The sequence below is a fragment of the Homarus americanus genome, unplaced genomic scaffold (genome assembly GCF_018991925.1).
Source record: "Homarus americanus isolate GMGI-L3 unplaced genomic scaffold, GMGI_Hamer_2.0 scaffold30535, whole genome shotgun sequence".
Taxonomy (NCBI): Eukaryota; Metazoa; Arthropoda; class Malacostraca; order Decapoda; family Nephropidae; genus Homarus; species Homarus americanus.
Window position 1 is genome coordinate 15,431,470 of NW_024732440.1, and position 26,035 is coordinate 15,457,504.

Below are 26,035 nucleotides of genomic sequence, written 5' to 3' on the forward strand. Positions count from 1 at the left end.
GACGACGCATCACCAAGACACACTCGGACTAAGGACACGAATGTCTACCATAACTTACAGACTAAAGGACAAACTCAGTGTAAAGGAGAAGAGAGGGAAAGGTGGGTGAGAGAAAGAGGAGAAAGGAGAGAAGGAAGGAAGGGAAGAGGTGTAGAAGGGAGATAGAGGGGAGAGGGAGAAGAAAGGGGGAGATAGGAGGGTAGGAGAAAGGAAAGGATGTGGGAGAGAAAGGAGAAGAGGGGAAGTATGAGGGAGGAAGGAGAAGGGTAGAAGGGTGGAGGGGAGGAAGATAGAGAGGAAGGAGGCGAGAAATGAGAGGAGGAGAGGGAGAGGAAAGTAAAGGATGATTGCGAGAGGAAGGTAGAGGAGGAGGAGTAGAGGAAGGTAGAGGGGAGGAGGAGGAGGGGGAGGAGGAAGAAAGAAGTAGAGTGGGAGAGGAAGGTAGAAGAGGAGGGATGAGGAATGATATAAGGAAGAGGAGAGGGAAGAGGAACGCGTTGAAGGAGGAGCACAACAGACATCCCAGGAGGCGCTGATCGACAAGAACATTACTCGGCCATAAGGAAGGTCGTTAAGTGGTCGTCCTGGCGGGTCTTATCATCAACAACCGATATGCAAAATTGACAGCTTCTTGGCGGCCGTCACAAGGTAAGAGGACTACACCACTGCAATCTCCTTCCTCTTCCCCCTCCTCCTCCCTTCCTCCCTCCCTCCACCTCTTCCTTCTCCCCCTCCTCCTCCTCCTCCACTACCTTATCATCCTCCTCCTCTTGCTCCTCCCTCCACCATCACCACCTCCTCTTCCCTCCACCTAATCCTCCTCGTCTTCCTCCCTCTCTCCACCACCTGTTTGTCAGTCTGCATGTCTACCTGCTTTGTGTCTGTCAACTTTTCCGTCTTAACATGACCCTTCCTGACCTTCTCGTTGTACCGTCACCAAACTTTGTGAAGGTGTTGGTCTGTCGGTCACGGTGTCAGGTCAATATGTCAGCGCTGAAGGTCAATAAAACGTGGGAAGTAGAGTAATTGTTTATTTCGGGGGGCCGGTGGCAGAAGCGGTATCGCTCTTGCCTCGCAAGCAAGATGTTACGGGTTCGATTCCCGGGCCAGTGGAAGTTGTTTGGACATACTTCCTAGACCCCATTAGTCCCTGTTCACCTAGCAGTAAAGTAGGTACCTGCTGTAAGTCGAAAGTTGCGAATTCGTATTCAGGGAATTGTTGGAGCTTCCAATAACTTGATGACATAAACCATTGTCTCTTCAGGCTTCTACGCCCTTAACTCATGAGACATAAAGGCAAGCATGAACTTAGCATGCTTCCCTGTTGGGCGCTGTTAACTCTTCTGCGCTTCACCTTACACAAGGATGTAGGCTGGGGGTGCCCAATAAAAAAAATAAAAAAAAAGTTTATTTGGGGGAGTAGGTTAGGTTAGGTTAGGAAATATCAAGAGTTATATAAGTCTACGTGTCAATTAGATGAGCCGGAATTAGGTTACGTCAAGTTTCTATTTTGGGGTCTTGTTTCAGAAGGTAGCCAACCCCAGCAGTTAGAAACATTTATATAAGACACGACCTGCGTGGGGATGACAAAGGAACTACTGAAATATTCATCCCTCCCACCCTCCCATCCCCTTCAACACACCCTCCCACAGTATACAAAATCTACTTTCAATGTCATTAATACCTACCACTGAGGACCTGTAAATCGTTAATTAACCTGAGCTAACTGATACACCTGAAGTAGCCCCCCCCCCCATCCTCCTTCCCTCCCTCCTTCACACTCTCCCTCCCTCACGCTCTCCCTTCCTCCCGCTCTCCCTCACCCACTTAACTGGACCTGTAGAATCCATAACCAAGGCGGGTTAATGTTATAGTAGGTGTTGATGGTGAATGTTACTGTGGGTATTGCTGGTGAATGTTGACGTGGATGTTGGTGAAGGTATGTGTGAATGTTTTAATGGATGTTAGAGGTGGTGTAAATGTTACCGTGGCTGTTGGTAATGTTGTAAAGTTGAATATTTTTAATGGGTGTGGTGGTGTTGGTAGTGGTGGTGGTGGTGATAGTGATGGTAGTGGTGTGGGTGGTCGATAGTAATGGTGGTAGTGATGATGATGGTAGTGATGGTGGGTGTGATGAAGATGGTGGTGGTGTTGATGTGAGGGTGTTAATGGTGGTGTTCGTGGTGATGATAATGTTATAAGAACTAATATCTATTCTCTGTATCTCATTCTCTGGTCCTCATTCTCTGTACCTCATTCTCTGTACCTCATTCTCTGGTCCTCATTCTCTGTACCTCATAATTATTAGCTTAATTCCCATTACACCTTCATAACCAGCGAATCAAATGCAGGAAAAACGAAAATTTTAATATGTAAAATTTCGATTTTTTTTCTATAATTGGAACTATAAGAGAAGAGATCCTTAAAAGAGCTCAATGTTTTCACCCTATTTAAGGTCTTTGTATATACATAATAGAGCACCTGATGTAGAGTTGAATGAGTGCTTTATTACCTGCGCCTCGACTCCATTGTGTTGTCCCTCCATTAACACAGGTAGACTTAAGTTTCAGTGAGATTAATGAGATCTAAATATTTGCCCTCAGATTATCTCGCCTTCAGAATAACCACCCTAACATAACCTACCCTAACGTTAACCTAATGTTGTTATACTGAGTCGCCAGTACCAATAAGCCGTACAGGGTAATGTTCATTCATAGAGCCCTTTGTTAAATTAGGAGGAGGAGGAGAATTAGCAAAGTAGGAGGACGGAGGGGAAGGCGCTACAGGCCTGGATGCAGACGGGTGTAGAGTCATCCTCAGAAGATGATGATGATGATGATGATGATGATGATGAGGAGGAGGAGGAGGAGGAGGAGGAGGCCTAAATGGGGGTGAGAATATGAAATGTGGGTGACTTACTTCCCATGGCGATTTTTATAATTAGCGTTAAATGGCGTATTCTCTACATGCTTTTTTGTCAATTAATTGTTGTATTTTTCGCGTATTGTTTGATTTTTTGCACATTATTCTCTGTGAATTCCCAATTTGTATGGGTAAAAATACTGTAGGACTTAAACAAGGTTCTCGTTAGTGTTGAATGAAGCAGGGTGGGGAGTGAGGGGGCAGGAGGAGGGTGAGGGTGGTGGGCAGGGCAGGAGGTGGGGGTGAGGGGTGAGGGGGTGGTGGGCAGGGCAGGAGGTGGGAATTGAGGGTGAGGTGGTGGGCAGGGCCCGGGAGGTGGGGGTGAGGGTGAAGGTGGTGGGCAAGGAAGAGGTGAAGGGTGAGGGGGGTAGGGCAAGGGGGGGTGGGGGTGGGGGGGTGAGGTGAGGTGGTGGGCAGGGCCGGGAGGTGGGGGTGAGAGGATGAGAGGTGGTGGGCAGGGCAGGAGGTGGGGGGTGAGGTGAGGTGGTGGGCAAGGGAAGAGTGATGGGTGAAGGGGTGAGGGGTAGGGCAAGGGGTGGGGGGTTGAGGGGTGAGAGGTGGTGGGCAAGGGAAGAGGTGAAAGGGGTAGGGCAAGGGGTGGGGGTGAGGGGTGTTGGGTTAGACAGAAGGTGGTGGATGACAGGTGGTGGGTTAGACAGGAGGTGGTGGATGACGGGTGGTGGGTTGAATAGGTGGTGAGCTCGGCAGAAGGTGGGGGTGGGGGTTAATGGACAGGGCAGGAGGTGGGCAGGACAGGAGGTGGGCAGGGCAGGAAACTGGTGTCAACAGATACACCGTGTTCCTACTTGTAAGGACGAATTCAGACCAAAAGGAGTCCACCCCCTCCCCCTCTTCTGTATACGTTACTGTAGGGGTCATTCTCGGGCAAGGAAATGTAGAAAAAACAAAAACCTTCCTGTGAAAAAGTAAAAGGTGATCCAATTAGCCTGACTGCTAGGGGCCAGTGAGGTTGCAACATATTGTACGCTGAGTCATTTAGCGGCACTGTGTTCAACCGCCTTCACTTTCCTCCTTTCACAGCTGGATTGACTGAAGAACCCGGGGCTCTAACCAGTGACCCTCAGGACAAGAGACGAGGATGTGTGAACTCAGCCGTTACATCCCTGTAGGAAACTAGTAAAGTTGCTTAAAAAAACACACACACTAGTTCAACCTTTTTATATGTTTGTGAGAAATGACCAAGGTCCAGAGCTTCTTTGGACGGGAACAAAAATTAAAATCAAACCAAAAGAAAAAAAACACAGCTAGGTGGGAAAGGTGGGCGGGCCAGGTGGGTGGGATAGGTGGGACAGATAGGTAGGTGGGACAGGTAGGCGGGCCAGGTGGGCGAGACAGGTAGGCGGGCCAGGTAGGCGAGACAGGTAGGCGGGCCAGGTAGGCGGGCCAGGTAGGTAGGTGGTTGAGGGGCGACACCTACTAATGGGGGTCATCAGGCTGCTCACAGTTAATTGTAATTACCCATAATGCTTCACATTTGTACCCGGGTCCTCTCCATTGTGGGCTTATAGTACGGGGTAATTAGGCTCCAGGAAGGCTCATACCTCATAGGCTATCTACCTGGCACAATTTGGTCTTTATTTACCTGTATGTATGTATGTATGTGTGTGTGTGTGTGTGTGTGTGTGTGTGTGTGTGTGTGTGTGTGTGTGTGTGTTCTCTATCTGACAGAACGTGGTCTCTACCTGAATGGACACGTAATCTGTCTTGATATGTCTCTACCTTGAAACCGCCTTTAGACTATACGTACACACACACACACACACACACACACACACACACACACACACACACACATATCCTACTCTAGCTCTTCTTATCTCTCCTTCTCTCTCACTTCCGTTCCTTTATTATATTTCCTTATTACCTGCTTTCATTACATTTATTCGTCCATCTTAGTCCGCCCCTCTTCCTTACGACTCAAACATCTCCATAATTTATCACATTCATCTCCAACCATTTCCCCCACGATGATCATAACTCCCACATCAACTTATTATTAAACTCGATTCTATAATGGAACTTCCTTGTTATTGATTCCTTGGTCAATTGGACTAAGGTTTTATGATCAAGTTGCCATAAATCAGGTGGAAGAGACGACAGATGCAAGGTTAGTGGTGATAGTCTATTAGGGGTGATAGTCTATTAGGGGTGAGGGTCTATTAGTGGAGATAGTGTATTAGGGGTGATAGTCTATTAGGGGTGAGGGTCTATTAGTGGAGATAGTCTATTAGGGGTGATAGTCTATTAGGGGTGATAGTCTATTAGGGGTGATAGTCTATTATGGGTGATAGTCTATTGTGATAGTCTATTAGGGTGTATAGGGATAGTGTATTAGGGTGATAGTCTATGGGGTGATAGTCTATATGGGTGATAGTCTATTAGGGGTGATAGTCTATTAGGGGTGATAGTCTATTAAGGGTGATAGTCTATTAGGGTGATAGTCTATTGGGGTGATAGTCTATTAGGGGTGATAGTCTATTAGGGTGATAGTCTATTAGGGTGATAGTCTAGGTCTATTATGGGTGATAGTCTATTAGGTGATAGTCTATTAGGTGATAGTCTATTAGGGGTGATAGTCTATTAGGTGATAGTCTATTAGGGTGATAGGGGTGATAGTCTATTAGGGTGATAGTCTATTAGGGGTGATAGTCTATTAGGGGTGACAGTCTATTAGGGGTGATAGTCTATTAGTGGAGAGAGAGAGAGAGAGAGAGAGAGAGAGAGAGAGAGAGAGAGAGAGAGAGAGTGTGTCACCACCAGCTCCTAATATTCTGCCAGTGTGTGTTGACTCGTCGCGTTCTGGGGAGATTCACTTGAGTCCTATTTATTTCATTCTTTACCCTTCCTTCCTTCCTTCCTTCTTTCCTTCCTTCTTAGTTTCTACTTCCTTTCTTCCTTCCTTTCTAATTGATCTTGTCCCTTTCTTCCTTTATCGTTTCTTAAAGGATTCATAGATAATTAAGGTCCTATTCTCTTTCATCTTTATTATCTTCTCCCCCTCCTCTTATTCCCTTCCATCCTTCCTCTACCTATTCTTTTTCCATTTATCTCCTCTTCCTCCCTTCACTCATACCCTTTATAAAGTCTTTATTTCCCTTCCTTCACCTGCTTCCATCCTTCCATCTTTCCTTCGCCGTTCCTGATATCCAAAGACTGATATTTTGTTCCTCATTTAATTCACTCTTCCTCCTTCCGTCTCACCACTGCCTCCTTCTCTCCTTTCCTTACCAATGAAAAAATATCAAATACAAATAGCTAAATAGACAGACAGCCAGACACAGACAGATAGACAGACAGACACACACACTCCAGTCAGACTTATACACAAAAAAACACGTTTCAGATCTTTTAGAGTCAAGAGGTCTCTGGTGCCTCCTGTGAGCCGCCTGGGCCAGCCTTTTGCTCCCCCCTCTCCTCTCCCTTCCCTCGTCTTCTTCCCTACTTCACTGCCCCGAGAATTATCAATAAAACAGTCAAGTGATCAGTGCAAAGGTTGGCTATCAAACTGTGATCCCATAGTGAATCCCAAGGAAAAACCAACGTGATTCACAATAATAATCAGAAGTAAGCAGTATACAGGTAATATTAACCCTTGGGTGCAATTATCAAATTCTCCAGTTTTCGTCTCCAATTCATATGTCGCCTCAAATCCTTCGGAGTTCCGCGCCTGAGCTCCTAGGTGCTTACTCAACGTTCATAATTCGCAAGCTCACCTATGCTTCCCCTACCTGGTCTTCCTCACTAAATGCCACACCTAGAAGAAGTGCAGAAGGCGTGCAAGATTATCCCCCCCACACACACACACAAAAAAAATCCACATATAAAGAAGCGCTCAACACACTGACCGTTTAGGCTCTCTGGTCATCACCATTTGGGGAGAAGCTTCTGCACCATCCTCGACACCGGGTTCTCCTTCCACCCGAGATCCCTCATCCCAGAATTGCTGTTCGACACTACAACCGCATCCAACCCGTGCGAGCAAGTACTGATCGCTCAAAGAACGGTTCAATCCCAACCATTGTAGAAATTATCAACAATTCGTAGTTAACCAGTGTGATAACTCCCAGCCAATCTAACTTTTATACTGTTACTATGTTGAAATTCCCTGTTGAATGACCTTCTCCCCCTTTTTTATTACACACCATATTTGTATCACATATATTACTTGCATATTGTTTGCCATTCAAATGACCCATTCTCCAATTATGTAACTTTCCTCTTTTGGGCTACTATGTTCTTTCAATAAACCGTTAATTATAGTCTCTCGTCTCATTTCTTGACGGAATCAAACAAAAAAGTTTCTCTCCCTTTTCTCTGCCTTTGAAAAGTGTTTATATATCTATACATTTTTCAAGTTGGTCAGATCGAAAACTTTTCTTCTTTGGATTCTTGAAAGTATATGTTGTTACTTCCCAAGAAAATTCTAAGATTGAGAAAAACTTAAAGATTACCTGGTCGAACTTTTCCTGTATCCGCTAATTAGTGGAGATCTTTTCAACCTTAGTGACTGACGTTCAGGTGGTGTGAGGTGTATACACGGGTGTCTATGTTGAAGTGTGTGGAGGTTCTGCTGAAGTGTGTGGAGGTTCTGTTGAAAATGTATAGAGGTTGTGTTGAGTGTGTGGAGGTTGCTGTTGAAGTGTGTGGAGGTTCTGTTGAAAATGTATAGAGGTTGTGTTGAGTGTGTGGAGGTTCTGCTGAAGTGTGTGGAGGTTCTGCTGAAGTGTGTGGAGGTTCCGTTAAGTGTATTGAGACTGCTCGAGCAGAACATTTTTAAATTAAACATTAATTATAGTATAATGCCTTGATCAATTGTGCCTAAGAAACATACAGACAGAGAGACAAAGACACACACATTCACTTACAGACTTATAAACACACACACACACACACACACACACACACACACACAGACACACACACACACACACACAAACACACACACACACACACACACACACAGTTATTTCTTGTCTTCACTGTTGACAAGAGAAAACTTTCGTCCTCAATAAAATTACTTCCTCACTTTTTCTTCCTTTTTTGCTTTTGCTTTTTTACTCCATTGGAAGAAACGTAAACTCATCCTTCCTTTATGACGTTGGAATTTCTTTTAGTTGGCGCCCCAGGCTGTTCCCTGAGACTCATGGGTCTGTTCACCGAGACTCTCCCTGGCTATTCCCTAAGAATCATGGGGCTTTTCCTTGTAACTCCCTCGGCGGTTCACTGAGACTCCATGGGGCTGTTCCCTGAGATTCCTTTGGTCTGTTCCCTGAGACTCCCTCTGCCTGTGCTCTGAGACTCACTGGGCTGTTCCATGAGATTCCCTTGGGCTGTTTCCTGAGACTCCCTCGGACTGTTCCTGGGACTCCCTGGGGTTGGTTATAAGGCTCCTCACAGACTCAGTCGTCTTAAACACCATCATTCGCTGTTTAGTATTTTCTGCCACAACTTTTATCTTTTGAGAAACATTTTTAGATTTAAGGAGTCTGTTTATCACTCGCGCGTGTGCGTGCGTGCGTGCGTGCGTGCGAGAGAGAGAGAGAGAGAGAGAGAGAGAGAGAGAGAGAGAGAGAGAGAGACTTATTATGTTTGCAAACCGCATCAATGTTGTCCTAACCAAACACCCTTACCTGCTAACCTGTCAGCGTTTGGGTAAAATCTAAAGCGTGTTGTCCTACTGTTACCCTGAGAAGCTGACACAAGAGTACTGGGTTATGTCAGGGAATAGGGCAGTGGTTCTTAAATTGAGGGGTATAAGGTTGGTACAGGGAGAGGGGAGGGGCGCTTGAAGCCAACTGGAAACAACAAAACAAAAACACGAACTCAGCATTTCCCATCTGCCTCAACCCTATTGCCTATCCCTTCACGTTTTTCACCGGCCCGTCTCGCCAGTCACCACACACCTGGCCGATTTTTCCTTCGATAACATATATTAATTTCTGCTACATTTTGCTCTCAATGTTAAAAAAAATAGCATGGATATAGAGAGCGTAAAATGAATTACAAATTTATTAAATTGCTTTTAAAAATGGGTGGGGGAGGCATGGGAGTGTGGTAAAAAGCAGAAGAGGGCGTCATGTGGAACAGTTTGGGAACCACTGGATGGGGGAGCTGCCTAACGTGTAAGAGTACTGGGTGGAACTGCCTCTTGTTGTGTAATAGTACTGGGTGGAACTGCCTCTTGTTGTGTAATAGTACTGGTGGAACTGCCTCTTGTTGTGTAATAGTACTGGGTGGAACTGCCTCTTGTTGTATAATAGTACTGGGTGGAACTGCCTCTTGTTGTGTAATAGTACTGGGTGGAACTGCCTCTTGTTGTGTAATAGTACTGGTGGAACTGCCTCTTGTTGTGTAATAGTACTGGTGGAACTGCCTCTTGTTGTGTAATAGTACTGGGGAACTCTCTTGTTGTGTAATAGTACTGCGGAACTGCCTCTTGTTGTGTAAGAGTACTGGTGGAACTGCCTCTTGTTGTGTAATAGTACTGGTGGAACTGCCTCTTGTTGTGTAATAGTACTGGGTGGAACTGCCTCTTGTTGTGTAATAATTACTGGGTGGAACTGCCTCTTGTTGTGTAATAGTACTGGGTGGAACTGCCTCTTGTTGTGTAATAGTACTGGTGAACTGCCTCTTATTGTGTAAGAGCTGCCTGGTTGTGTAAGAGTACTGGGTGGAACTGCCTCTTGTTGTGTAATAGTACTGGTGGAACTGCCTCTTGTTGTGTAATAGTACTGGGTGGAACTGTCTCTTGTTGTGTAGGAGTACTGGGTGGAACTGCCTCTTGTTGTGTAATAGTACTGGGTGGAACTGCCTCTTGTTGTGTAATAGTACTGGGTGGAACTGCCTCTTGTTGTGTAATAGTACTGGGTGGAACTGCCTCTTGTTGTGTAATAGTACTGGGTGGAACTGCCTCTTGTTGTGTAATAGTACTGGTGGAACTGCCTCTTGTTGTGTAATAGTACTGGGTGGAACTGCCTCTTGTTGTGTAAGAGTACTGGTGGAACTGCCTCTTGTTGTGTAATAGTACTGGTGGAACTGCCTCTTGTTGTATAATAGTACTGGGTGGAACTGCCTCTTGTTGTATAATAGTACTGGGTGGAACTGCCTCTTGTTACACTCCAAGAAAACCTTGGCCACTGACACTCCTGCTTCAGTAGTTTCACCTCCAGGACATTAAGAGCGTCAGTTTTGTGGATTATGACCTCCCTCCCACCACCACTACACTTCCACCACACCACACCCCACACACACACCTCCACCACACACTACACCTCCACCACACACACACCTCCACCACACCACACACCTCCACCACACACACACCCCCACACCACACACCTCCACCACACCACTACACCTCCCACCACACCACTACACCTCCACCACACCACTACACCTCCACCACACCACACACCTCCACCACCACCACCACCTCACACCTCCACCACACCACACACCTCCACACACCACCACCTCCACCACACACACCTCCACCACACCACTACACCTCCACCACACCACTACACCTCCACCACACCACTACACCTCCACCACACCACTACACCTCCACCACACCACACCTCCACCACCACACACCTCCCACACACACACCTCCACCACACAACTCCACCACAACACACCACACACACCTCCCACCACCCACCACACACACCTCCACCACACCACTACACCTCCACCACACACACACCTCCACCACACCTCACCTCCACCACACCCTACACCTCCACCACACACTACACCTCCACCACACTACTACACCTCCACCACACCACTACACCTCCACCACCACTACACCTCCACCACACCACTACACCTCCACCACACCACTACACCTCCACCACACACCACACCTCCACCACACCCCACACCTCCACCACCACTCCACCTCCACCACACCTCTACACCTCCACCACACCACTACACCTCACCACACCACTACACCTCCACCACACCACCACCTCCACCACACCACTACACTTCCACCACACCCTACACCTCCACCACACCACTACACCTCCACCACACCACTACACCTCCCACCACACCACTACACCTCCACCACACCACTACACCTCCACCACACTAATACACCTCCACCACACACTACACCTCCACCCACCACTACACCTCCACCACACCACTACACCTCCACCACACCACTACACCTCCACCACACCAATAGGCAACTAATGTATGAGACCGAAACAAACTCTTCATACACAGGCCGTCTCAACATTCATCCACGACAATACAGAAAAACATAACTGTGAATGTTAATATCTCTGTGATGCTATGAATGTTAATATCTCTGTAATGCTGTGAATGTTAATATCTCTGTAATGCTGTAAATGTTAATATCTCTGTAATGCTATGAATGTTAATATCTCTGTAATGCTATGAATGTTAATATCTCTGTAATGCTGTGAATGTTAATATCTCTGTAATGCTGTGAATGTTAATATCTCTGTAATGCTATGAATGTTAATATCTCTGTAATGCTATGAATGTTAATATCTCTGTAATGCTGTGAATGTTAATATCTCTGTAATGCTGTGAAACTTCTATCTGGCAAAATTTATCCAGTCTGTGCGCCTCTCTCCGCAGTTCTCAGTCGTGTGCTAAGAACCGCCGCAGTGGAGTTTGAGAGCCCTGCCATTAAACCCAACAAGGGAGATGGCTCGGTGTTGATATGTTTTTCATGAGGGCGAGAGATGCATGGCTGTGGAGGCTGCGGTGTCTTCGTTTTGGGGTTTTTGCTTTTTTTTTAACAGGATGTATGTATGTATGTATGTATGTATGTATGTATGTGTGTGTATGTATTATGTGTGTGTGTGTCTGTCTGTCTGTAGCTAAGACTAGTGGTAAACCTTCCCTCAACCTTCTTCTCCAGTGAAATTTAACACAATTGAAAACTAATCTAACCTAACCTCACCTCACATAGCCTAATCTAACCTATACTAACCTCTCCAAACCTAAACTATCTTAACCACCTAACCAAACCTATCCTAACCTAAGTTAACCTAACCTAACATAATCAAACCTAACCTCACATAATCTAACTTCAAATAACCTAACCTAACCTAACCTTTCCTAACCTAGCCTCACAAAATTTAAACTAAGCTATAGAAGATTGCTGGTAGTGATGGTAATAAATGTAAGAATGGTGGTAAGGGTAATATTGATGGTGGTAATAATAGTAATGATTGTGACGGTGGTGGTGATAGTAATAGTGGTGGTTATGGTAGTGGTTATAGTGGTGGTAGGGGGCATGGTGGTAATGGTGTAGTTGATTGTGATGTTATTACTGGTGAGGATGGTTGTGGTGATGGTGTTGGTCATATCTGACGTCTCGCTAACGATGAGTCAATACGGAGGATGTTGTTATTACTCAGCTGAATATTGAATTTATAATGATGAATTTCCCGCCAGAGTTTGATTGATTGATCATAAGAGGAAAAACAGAGAGCGACTCATGAATGATTCATCTTAGTAACGTGATGTCCTCGTGATGCCTGTACTGTACGGCCTTGTACATGAAGGGGGCGTGTAATTATATACCTATACAAGTACATATAATATAAGTAGCGACTATGATTAGTTAGGTTCAGCATGCTTTTAGACTTAACGATGATAAATACGTTTTCGAAAAATTGAGGTAATTTTCTGTGACAACAACTTGGTTGGTAAAAACGAGATTACAAAGTGGTGATGGTAGAACTAATTCATCACATGTCAGAGACTTCCTTAATCAGTCATCCTTTTCCGGGCCGCTGTATAGAGGCGCTGGGCATTTAGTTAGATGCTTTGGAGTCTCATGTGGCCTCAGTGAGTCTGGCATCCACGTCATTCAGCAACTTCAGGGCCTTGTTGTCCCAGAACCCAGGCGCCCCTGACCTTACTGGGATGACGCAGTACTCAGCCAAGATCCTTCACTACACATCCTTCTGTTTCTCCCAGATGCTCACTACACTTCTTACTGGTTCACTGTGGACAGATAGTTAGGTACTACGGTGTAAATACAAATATAATCCAACTTGAGCCTTCTGCCGCTCTTCCAGGGCAACACTGCGATCACATCCTGTCACTTGCCAAACCAGTCTGAAGACATGTGCACTGGGTAGACAGTAGCAGTCAGGCTTCTGATGATGATGATGTCACTTAATAAATCACCTTGCATGACATCCTTTAGAGTCTAAAGGACCCAAAGTTGAGGAGGTGGGACTGTATTGATTAACCCAAACACTGCCGCAGATAAACTTGTGTCCAGAGAGGATGGGGATGACAGGGTGAGGCTGCCAACAAGGGTGGAGGGGAGGGGGACTATAGGCTGAGACGAGAGAATAAGGAAGAGTAGGAAACCAAGCAGTTACTTCTCTACTAGGTTGGCCTTGCCTAAGTCTGATGTTGCTTTCTCGAGGCAATCTTCTCCAAGGTGGACTTATCTCAGTGGGATTGTTTGTGGTCTTTTGTGTGCATTGTTGTGACAGTTTTAGATGTCATGATCTTTCCAAGACACAAAGAATAAAATGGAAATGAAACTGACCTGAACTAAAATACTGTTCAAAAGGTTCAAAATTCAAATCCCGAGGAGAATAAGACAGATGCACCTTAACAACAGTTGGTGTCAGCTGTTGAACATCACTAGGCGAAATTAAAAGAGGAATCAAAACGGACTGGAATTCCCAAACGTAACTGAAACATGCAATGGAATAATATAACATACACTTGTTTGTCTGAAATAGAATGCATTTGACTAATCCATGTTAACACTTGTTGAATTATGGATGTGAATAATAAAGGTGAATTGCAAAAATAATATCGTAACTCTTAGCTTAACTGAGCAGCTTAGAGAGACGTACAATAAACTGGACAACACACGAGTGACAAGATAAATAAACGAGTCCTGAGAATATCTTAATAAAGATATCTGGCAAGAGAGTTTGTAACACCTGGAGGGAGAGAGAGAGAGATAGTTAGAGAGAAAAAGTGAATCACCAACAGGCAGGTATATTGGCAATCGTCCACATGGAATGCAATTGGTCACCTGAGATGGAGTAGCTCAGGTGCTGATTGACTTCCCACACAGGTACAACTCTCATATGGATCCTCACCTGTCTGCCCGATAAGAAACGCCTTTTATTGTACGTCTCTGAAGGTCTAATTCGAGTCGAAGCAACAGTGAACAAATTATAACATCAGATAACAGGTCTACTGACGCCCTGTGGCTCTGTATTACACCAAAACTCTTGACGAAAGTAAGACGGGCGGGAGTAACTTTCTACAGTCAAAGTATTTTACAACATTAATGCTCTCTGTTACAGAAAAATATTAATGAAATAATGTATATGTGGGATCACTTATGAAATCATGTTTGGATATAGTCAGAGAATTGTGTGTGGGGAGGGGAAAGGGGGAGCAGGTTACGTGTATAAGTGACTTGAACTTATACATACAAGCTCAATGCCTCATAACTGTATTGCCATACTAACAATTAGTTCTGTTATCTACACGCTTAATGAAGAGGAGGAGGAGAAGGAGGAAAAGACCAGTCCTTGGAGGCACAAACTTCAAATTTGGATGACAGATGACGACCACCAGGTTGTGAAGCGTCTTCTTGGGGAGAAAATGTTGAAGAAAAATATTACAAGTGGAAAGTTGAGTTAACAAGTCGACCCTGGAGGCTCGACATTGTTTTTCTTCACTAATTGGTAATTCTTTACGCTCGGATATACAATATATATTATATAAATGCTGATAACCTTGTGGTTATCAGCATATACTTGGATCACGCGCACCTACAGTGATATACTTGCATATATATATATATATATATATATATATATATATATATATATATATATATATATATATATATATATATATATATATAACATGTTTCCTGTTTCCTAATGCTTACCTGCAGATTATTCTGAACACCTGTTCTCTGTGAAACACTATATACGTATGAGAAAATAGGAAGCGAACACTGTTATAACAAAGGTTAACACAGTACAGGTAAGTTTATCAGAGGTGCACAAACTAGAGAGCCAGTAGAAGCGAAAAACCCAAAAGGTAATCTTTATATAAATAGAAAAATGATATTCTAATTAAGCATTACAGGTGAATGCATTACCTAATCTCATTTTCATAATATCATCATAACCTGAATATAATGGACGGTGTTGTTGCTATGATACTGAACCAACGCGCGAGATATATACTGTTGGATAAATACCATGAACATCGACCATCAACATATATATATATATATATATATATATATATATATATATATATATATATATATATATATATATATATATATATATATATATATATATATATATATAAACTAGACAATACGAACCAACAAACCTAACCAAACCCAACCTACCCTGTCATTTGAGGTTTGATTAATGAGGTTAGACCAAGATAGATGAAAATAGAATTCTAGAGAGAGACTGACAGAGAGACAAACAGATCGATGAAAGCACACACACACACACACACACACACACACACACACACACACACACACACACACCTTTAATAAACCTTCAGTTACATAATATCACAAAATTACGACAGTTTTTACTTCCCTTCGATAGATTTTCATATCAGTATTATTCCCTCTTCCTCTTGTCTGCCTCATCTGCCATTAATGAAATTCTCGTTAAGTACAAAAAAAAATTATCATACTTTTTTTCCGACGAAGTTAAAATAATTTCCTTATTTTCCTAAAAGCTCGAAGTTTGGAAAATATTTTAAGCATTATATTTTTTTTATCCATGATTCCCATTAATAGAAACTGACTGATACTCATTTAATTATATTTCACAATTGTCTGAGAGGAAAACAGCTATATTATATATATTATTTTTATATATGTTTGCCAATTATATACTATTAGGTGCAGGTGATTAGAGTCAAGGTCAGAGCTGAGTGGTAGGCGTTGAGCTGAGGTGTGACACTAACTGGAGCTATGGGTGACGGGAAGACTTAAAGGGGAGGGAAGAGGAGACGTGAGGACAAACACAGGAGGGTGGTGACATGAAAACTACCACAAGAGGGTGTAGGTGACGTGAAGACTAATACAGGAGGGTGGAGGTGACGTGAAGACTAATACAGGAGGGAGGAGGTGACGTGAAGACTAATACAGGAGGGTGGGGGTGACGTGAAGACTAATACAGGAGGGTGGGGGTGACGTGAGACTAAAGGAGGTGACGAAGACTGGAAGAGGGTGACGTGAAGACTAATACAGGAGGAGGAGGTGACGTGAAGACTAATACAGGAGGGTGGGGTGACGTGAAGACTAATACAGGAGGGTGGGGGTGACGTGAAGACTAATACAAGAGGGAGGAGGTGACGTGAAGACTAATACAGGAGGGAGAAGGTGACGTGAAGACTAATAAGGAGGGGGATGAGCTAATATAGGAGGGTGGAGGTGACGTGAAGACTAATACAGGAGGGTGGAGGTGACGTGGACTAATACAGGATGGTGGAAGTGACGTGAAGATTAACACAGTAGGGTGGAGGTGACGTGAAGAATATCACAGGAGGGTGGGGTGACGTGAAGACTTATACAGTAAGGTGGAGGTGACGTGCAGACTTATACAGGATGGCGGAAGTGACGTGATGATTAACACAGGAGGGTGAAGGTGACGTGAAGACTACTACATAAGGGTGGAGGTGACGTGAAGACTAAACACAGAAGGGTGAAGGTGACGTGAAGACTAAACACAGAAGGGTGAAGGTGACGTGAAGACTAAACACAGAAGGGTGAAGGTGACGTGAAGACTAAACACAAAAGGGTGAAGGTGACGTGAAGACTAAACACAGAAGGGTGAAGGTGACGTGAAGACATAAGGGTAGGAGTGATGTGAAGTTTGTGAGTTACTATGATGAATACATTTGTGATGCAGAAATCTAAACAGTTTTTGATAATCAGTTTTTGGCGGAAGGTTTATACACAACTCAAAGAAACTCAATTTCTATCTAAAGGAATCAAGTCGAAGTTTCATTAATATTACACCACTAAAAAAAAAAACTGTGATTCATACTCGTTGATATTTTACATAATTACTATGTAAATAAACATTGATTGCACTTCAGGATTCATATTTTATTTTCAATTAAGATTTGAGAATTTTAGAAGCGGCAATTTTTTTTTTAGTCGTTATATGGAATTTTAATAAAATCCTTGAAAATAAATAAGGAATTTCTAGTCATTCTGAAGACTCGAGTAAAGCTCCTTAGTGTATCTCTCTCTTTCTTTCTCACTATTTCCGTCTGTTTCTTTCTCACTATTTCCGTCTGTTTCTTTCTCACTATTTCCTCCGTATGTTTCTTTTTCACTAGTACTGCCTGTTTCTTTCTCACCATTTCTCTCTGTTCATTTCACACCTTTTCTCTGTTTCTGTATCACAACACCTTCCAAAAAAATAATAATAATAATCAAACGGAAAGAAAACAAGAAGAAATAATGAACAAAGAAGTAAAACAAAATATTCAGAGACGTACAATAAAAGGCGTTTCTTATCGGGCAGACAGGTGGGGGCCCATATGAGAGCTGTACCTGTGTGGGAAGTCAATCAGCACCTGAGCTACTCTATCACAGGTAACCAATTGCATTCCAGGTGGACGATTGGCAATATACCTGCCTGGTGGTGACTCTCTCTCTCTCTCTCTCTCTCTCTCTCTCTCTCTCTCTCTCTCTCTCTCTAAGTCTCTCTGTTTCTCTCTCAAACACCAGGTAATGTTCGTGGCATTATTCCTACATTGCACACCTTGCTACCTGGGTAACCAACATCACCAGGTAACGTTCGTGGCACTATTCCTACATTGCACACCTTGCTACCTGGGCGGCCAACATCACCAGGTAACGTTCGTGGCACTATTCCTACATTGCACACCTTGCTACCTGGGCGGCCAACATCACCAGGTAAAGTGAGCAATAATGTTCAGAATTAGAGGAATTATGTTCGTGTTTTAGTACAACTGCAGCGACATTCTTTTAAGCTAACCATTTATTGTGTCGTGTTTTAGGATCAAAATATTCTGGAATGAAATGGTATGTTGCTAATTACACTGGAGACTGAACCATTATACTCCGGCAAAGAATCTGTGTCGCGTCCAATAACTGTGTGTGTGTGTGTGTGTGTGTGTGTGTGTGTGTGTGTAGAGTGTGTGTGTGTGTGTGTGTGTGTGTGTGCAGTGTGTGTGTGTGTGTGTGTGTGGTAGTTTACTTACCTTTTGATCCACTCAACACAGACAGAGACAGACAGAAACAGACAGACAGACAGACAGAGATCCACACGTAAGACAGGAAGAAAATAAAGCGAAAGGAAAAACAATAGGAGAAGAAGAGTATGGAATTACAGGTGAATCGAATTATGGATAATGAGATCAACTGAAGTGAAAATGGAGAGAAGTAGGTGGAAATTGTGTCATGAGAAGACAATTGGACGATAAATGGAGAACAACAACAAAACAATGTAATATGAATGGGGAGAGAGAGAGGAGATAGAATGTAAGAATAGAGATAAAGAAAATGAAGACTGAGGAAACATTAAGAGAGGAGAGAGAATGAGAAAGACACAGAAAATAGGAGAAAGGGAGATGAGGTAGAAAAATAGAGAATAAAGAGACAGAGAGAGAGAGAGAGAGAGAGAGAGAGAGCCGTTCTCAAACACCGCTCACTTCCTATAAGGTTTAAGTATCCAGTACCAGTGAGGTCAACAAAAGCATTAAGGTGTGTAACTTGGGAGTTCCACATCTAATTAGTGTTCACGACTGCTGTACCGCCTCCAAAACTCGTGTGACCCAACTACCTCCAACAACAAGACTTATATATTCATTCTCTTCAAACTATGTATAACAATGGCTGTAATTTATGTATTTTTAGATCTATTTGTATTCATGCGTGTAGCGCCATTATCGTGTTTATAAGTGAATTAGGATGATGTGATCATCGTGTCCTTGTGGTGACTTTTCTGAATAAAATATCTGAATAGGAACGATAATACTACTACTACTACTACTAATAATAATAATAATAATGATGATAATAATAATAATAATAATTATAATAATAATAATAATAATAATAATAATAATAATAATAATAATAATAATAATAATAATAATAATAATAATATATATAAGGCAAGCGTTATCTCTGTCAAGTAAGGCTTTAGGTAGAATATTGTACAATTAGCATTTAATGTTTGGGCCGGCATTATTGGTGACCATCTTATTGGTCCATATCTGCTACTCCCTGCACGTGACGGGGGTGAATCGTACACACATTTTCTTGAGGACACTTTGCCAGTGATGCTTGAGGATGAGACCATCAGGATACGTCAACAACTGTGGTGCATACATGATGGTGCCCTAGTTCAATTAGGTCAAGTAACAACGGAGATTCCTAAATGTTGGGTATCCTGGCAGGTGGTTAGGGTATGGTGGCCCTGTTTCATGGCCACCTAGATCACCTGACCCGAATTCCCTTGACTTGTACTTGTGGGGTCACGGTAGAAGCAAATTATGCTACAAAGGTCCCGACTCATGAGGAATTGTGGCGCCAAGTGCAAGACAGTACCACAAGCATTCACAACACCCCTGTAGTCGTCGAACGTGTACGACACTCACTTTTGCGACGGCTGAAGCCTACATTCATGAAGGGGGCCGGAACTTAGAACATTTACTGTAAAATCCATATCAGATTGTATATAATTGTAAATAAATTGTACTAGAAACACTGGATATTCAATTTATACTCCGTAGATTTTATCACATTCCAACCCCAACTGTTATGCGTTATAACTCTGAAACTATTTATCCTTATCTTTGTCTCAGGTACACACCCCCAGAACTATAAAACGTATTTCCGAAACACCCTGTATTTATGTCTGTGTGTATAACCCCCAAAAATCAAAGGACACAAGTTTTCCTATAATATTTAGTTTACCTTTAGGAATAAGAAACATGGAGAGAATCCGAAGCTTCATACCTCCAAAGGACCTGAGTGTGTATGTCGGCAAGGAACTTAAGTTCTCGGGCTAGTGTGAGAAGAAGGTTGAATCAGGCAACGAAACCAGTAGGTCTTACAAGAAGGTCGTTTAGATATCTGGATGGTCCGTCGCTCGTCACGATCTTCAAGAGTTAGGTGCTTCCCCGTATGGAGTACTGTCCCCGTCTGATCCCCGAGGTATGCAAGAGACTGTCAACTGATTGATAATGTCCAAAGGAGGGCCACTGCTCTACGGAACTTCAGTTACCCAGAGAGATTGGAGCGCCTGCAATTACCTAGCTTATACTACAGACGGGCGAGGGGCGACCTAATCGAAGTGTATAAACATCTCAGGGGGCACTACTCGGTCGAATGTAGATACCTGGAGCTGGCGGACGTCTGTCCCACAAGGGGTCACAGCTCAGGGTTGAAGAAGTCACAAGTCCAGAAAACATGAGGGCAAACTTTTTCGGAGTGAGAGTTGTGAACTCTTGGAACAATCTGCCAGAGAGCGTTGTGACGGCACCGAGTGTGAGCTCATTCAAGGCCAGACTTGACCAACACTGGAGCAGATTCCGATATATTCAGGAGCCAGTGCATGCCCAGTATTTGCCAACAGTGTGTATCAAAGACGTGACTGACCGTCCAAGTGGTTAACGAGCTGATCAATGGCGAAGATAAAAGAAATAAGTAAAAAGGGTGTTGTCTCCCTCAAGATGTGAACAAACACAGTAAAGCTAAGATATTTTCGTATGTGTTTCCCATTGTTAATCTGTATAATTATTTTATTAATCTATACCTGTGTTTTCTGATTCTTTCGGTCGTTTACACCAACTACTACTTTGCTGTCGCTCGGAATCGAGTATGACGATTATCCAGCTATGAGACAATGATATGAGTTATTAAGGAAGTCACCTTGGTTGGTGAGTTTTAAGGTGACTAAAGAGGCCGGTACGGGACCGGCAGGGTTGTTCACAGATGCTGCACATGTGGATGGCTACATCTAGTGCGGGAGGGGCGGCTGCAGCGTCTTTCCGGCGTTGACGCTTGTCTGCCTCGGTTTGCAGTCGGGCTAATTAAAAAAATGTTGACACCTTCTTGTGTGGTGCTCCTCCAAGCGTTATGGTGTGGAGTGATCGTCTCCAATGTGAGGGGGTCGATTTGGCACTTTTTCAGGGTTTTTTTAAGACTATCCTTATACCTTTTCAGTTGCCCGCCAGCGTTACGTTTACTATTCGTTAGGTGACTGTAAAGTAGCTGCTTTGGCAGTCTACTGTCCTCCATGCGGGTAACATGGCCACTGGCCAGTCCCACGTAGTTGTTCATGGATTATGGTAACCTCAATGCTCCTACAGTTTGTGTCAGCGAGAATACTGGCATTTGTTCTCTTGTCTTCCCAGCGAACTCGGAGGATGGAGAGTAGACTACGTTGGTGAAAGTTTTCAAGTGCCTTGAAGTGCCTCCTGAATGTGACCCATGTCTAGCTGCCATATAGTAGGGTGGGGAGGACCACTGCTCGATATCCGTGTAACTTTGTAGATAGTTTCAGATCCCTGCAGCTGAAGACACAGGTACGGAGTCTACAAATACACAGGGTGTTCACATTGAAATGAAACAACTTTGAACCCATATAAATTTCATTGAATAATCGAAGCAGATGAATATTCTCACAGCTGATAGTTAGTATGCTTCAGTTTCATTAGGTGTATGGGTGTATATCATTCGGGTACTTTAGGGTAGACATTCAACATGTGCACCATTCGTAGCGCGGACTAGGTCACAACGGCACTCAATTTACCTTCACACATTTTTTAACATCTCGGGGGTTACGGAGACCACCGCCGCTGTGATGCGCTCTTTGTGGAGTACACTGGCTGGGAAGAGACGGACCTGGCCACCGGGATCGCCTGACCTTACTCCTCTCGATTTTTTGGGGGGGAGTTATGTGAAGTCCCAGTGAGTCTCAGGGAACAGTCCCAGTGAGTCTCAGGGAACAGCCCCAGTGAGTCTCAGGAGACACTTCCATGAGTCTCAGGGAACAGCCCCAGTGAGACTCAGGGAACAGCCCCAGTGAGTCTCAGGGGAAAGCCCGGGACGCCAACAGAGTAAAAACAAAATAATAAAAAGTAAATGAAGAGTTTTTGTAGGAATTAATTTTAGTGAGGCAGAAGAAAGTTTTATGTCGTTATGGTGAGGACAAGAAATAAGTGAAACTTTGGATCTTCAAATGTCTGGCAGTGGTGACTTGTGTACAAATTATCATTATACTGTTATTTTTTACCAGCAGTAACAGCAGGGAGAGATGAGGCAAGTGTCCCCACATCTATTCACCGAGACGTCCCCTTGCCAGAGAGTGAAGATATTTGGAACAGAATGATGTAAACTGGTGAAGGTTACACGAGGTGGGAGAAAAAAAGTTGGTCCGCGGTATAAAGGAATTTGAGTAGTGGAGGTTCTGCAAAATGTAGTGGACCTTCCCAGATGTCCTCGTAGGTGTGTGGTGGTGGCGGTACTTGTGAGTGTAGCTCCTCGCAACACTGAATGTGGATATATCATTAAGTCTAGTTAAAACGATGAGGTCTTCCTACTGATGTGTATTGCTATAAGTTTTCTGGAAAGGACATATTTATTGATGAGATTAATGTTTTTTTTTCTGCACTGAATTAGTGAACTAGAAGCGCCATAACACCACACTCGCCCCACACATGACTGTCGATATCTAAGAGTTTACTTGGCATACGAATGTGGTTGTCAGCTGTACAAGGGTAAAGATTGCCTTATTATTATTATTATTATTATTATTATTATTATTATTATTATTATTATCAGTAGTAGTAGTAGTAGTAGTAGTAGTAGTAGTAGTAGTAGTAGTAGTAGTAGTAGTAGTAGTAGTAGTAGTAGTATTATCGTTACTATTCAGATATTTTATTCAGAAAAGCCACCTCAAGGACACGATAATCACATCATCCTAATTCACTTATAAACACGATAATGGTGCTACACGCATGAATACAAATAGATCTAAAAATACATAAATTACAGACCATTGTTATACATAGTTTGAAGAGAATGAATATATAAGTCTTGTTGTTGGAGGTAGTTGGGTCACACGGGAGTTTTTTGGAGGCGGTACAGCAGTCGTGAACACTAATTAGATGTGGAACTCCCAAGTTACACACCTTAATGTTATTGTTGACCTCACTGGTACTGGATACTTAAAACCTTATAGGAAGTGAGCGGTGTTTGAGAACGGCTCTCTCTCTCTCTCTCTCTCTCTCTCTCTCTCTCTCTCTCTCTCTCTCTTTATCTCTATTTTTTCTACCTCATCTCCCTCTTTCTCCTATTTTCTGTGTCTCTTTCTCTCATTCTCTCCCTCTTAATGTTTCCTCAGTCTTCATTTTCTTTATCTCTATCTATCTTACTATCTCTCTATCTCCTCTCTCTCTCTCTCCCCATTCATATTACATTGTTTTGTTGTTGTTCTCTCCATTTATCGTCCAATTGTCTTCTCATGACACAATTTCCACCAACTTCTCTCCAATTTTCTCTCACTTCAGTTGATCTCATTATCCATAATTCGATTCACCTGTAATTCCATACTCTTCTTCTCCTATTGTTTTTCCTTTCGCTTTATTTTCTTCCTGTCTTACGTGTGGATCTCTGTCTGTCTGTCTGTCTGTCTGTTTCTGTCTCTCTGTCTGTCTGTCTGGTATATTTATTTCATCCCTAATTTTGTACTGGGTGGATCAAAAGGTCAGGGAAACCTTATACAAATGATGGAAGACGAGGGTTGAGTTGCGTATGTGATCTAACATGTCTACAACGCACGCACGCAAACACGCACACACACACACACACACACACACACACACACACACACACACACACACACACACACACAGTTATTGGACGCGACACAGATTCTTTGCCGGAGTATAATGGTTCAGTCTCCAGTGTAATTAGCAACATATCATTTCATTCCAGAATATTTTGATCCTAAAACACGACACAATAAATGGTTGGCTTAAAAGAATGTCGCTGCAGTTGTACTAAAACACGAACATAATTCCTCTAATTCTGAACATTATTGCTCACTTTACCTGGTGATGTTGGCCGCCCAGGTAGCAAGGTGTGCAATGTAGGAATAGTGCCACGAACTTTACCTGGTGATGTTGGCCGCCCAGGTAGCAAGGTGTACAATGTAGGAATAGTGCCACGAACGTTACCTAGCGATGTTGGCCGCCCAGGTAGCAAGGTGTGCAATGTAGGAATAGTGCCACGAACGGGTCAAAGGCTTCGACGCTAAACTATTTATACCAAGCAGATAATATGAACCGACCAAACTTAATATATCAGGCTTCAAGCAAACTTAAATTATCGTAATGTGTTCTGACCTAACTTAACTTAACCTGACCTGCGCTAAATTGAACTTAATTAAACTTTCCTGATTCAACCTAAATTAAATTTAATAAACCTTTCCTAATCACCTCTAGGTTATTTTGATTAGGTTAGGTTAGGTTAGGTTAGGTTAGGTTAGGTTAGGTTAGGTTATTTTTTCCTCCATATCTCATAATTGGGTTAGCACCGTTCGTGGTATTTCCCTCACGTCTTACTACCTGAGATGTTAAAAAGATCCCCCCCGGCTGATGCTCTTGGTTCTGAAGGTGCATATGACATCAAGTGATCTCACCCCCTCTTCATAGTGGGGTTCAATAATACTTATAACGCACTCCATTACAAAGGCATCACGTAATTTTATTTTCATTTACTCGTCTGTATGTCCGTCTTTCCCCCTCCCAGCACCACCACTCATCCACACTTGTTTACGAGACGATGTATAAATAAGTATCCCGATTTGAGTCAAGAAAATAAATATAACTCTTTAACTGGATCCAAGGAGAATTTGTTCAGATTTTAAAGGCAATTGGTCGATTTTGGGGATTGATCTAGCAGATTTTGTCCTCATTTTGTGGGTCATAAGGAACATAACACACTATTAGCTAGAGAGGTATTGTGTGGCTTTAATAACTTAAACACAACTCTGCTTCTTCATCATTACTGTTGTCGTCTTGTGCTGTGTGTGTGTGTGTGTGTGTGTGTGTTCGGTTCTGGCGCCTACCAGCCATTGCCCCGCTGCCTTGAGGATTAACCTTGGTAGGTATAAGGCTACAGGAGTAAACCCCGAACGAAAAGTATGCTGTGGAGCCCAGCATCAGGCAGACAGGCTTAAGGAGCTCCAACAAGACCCCAACGGCGGAAGAGGTGACCACCGTGGAAACCCAACGACTACACCTGCCTGATGGACAGGCTACTAAGGCGAGACCCAACAAAGTGGGCAGTCCATTGCAACTCTCCCTCTCCCCAGTCGTTGCAACACTTGCACCACTGGATCAGGAAAAGAGAGAACCAAGATGTGTGGTTGCAGCCTGCGCTCCTGCCTCACCACATAAATCAACTCACGCGCATCCAGCTCATCATACTTCTCATCATCATCAAAACCCCTATACCCCCAAAATTCCTATGGCGACGGACGAGTGGCGACAGGGACAAGCAGAGATGACTGCCGGGAGTCTCTAATCACAACTGTGCACATGGGCGGCACAGATAAGGTGGTCGTTTATGCACTGGGATCTAGGCAGCAGTGCAATCCGGTCCTGTCTGTGCGACTGAACAGCCCTTCGTGGAGCCACTCTGCTCACCCCACATAGAGAGGGGGCAAGAAAATGTGCCCTAAACATATGCTGCCTAAAAACCCAACCTGACTAGGCAACTGCACCCAGTAAGGTCATCCTTATACGGTCGAAAACACAATCATATTCACAGATCCAAACAAAAACAAACCATACAACCTCTTATGGTCGCTGCATGGAATGTCAGAACCCTTCTGGATACTGGCACAAATGAGCGTCCTGAAAGAAGAACCGCCCTTGTGGCAAAAGAGCTGGCTAGGTATAACATCGACATAACATCCATCAGTGAGTCCCGGCTCCCAGATGAGGGCCAGCTCACAGAACTGGGGTCTGGCTATACCTTCTACCTTCTTCTGGAAGGGTAAGCCTG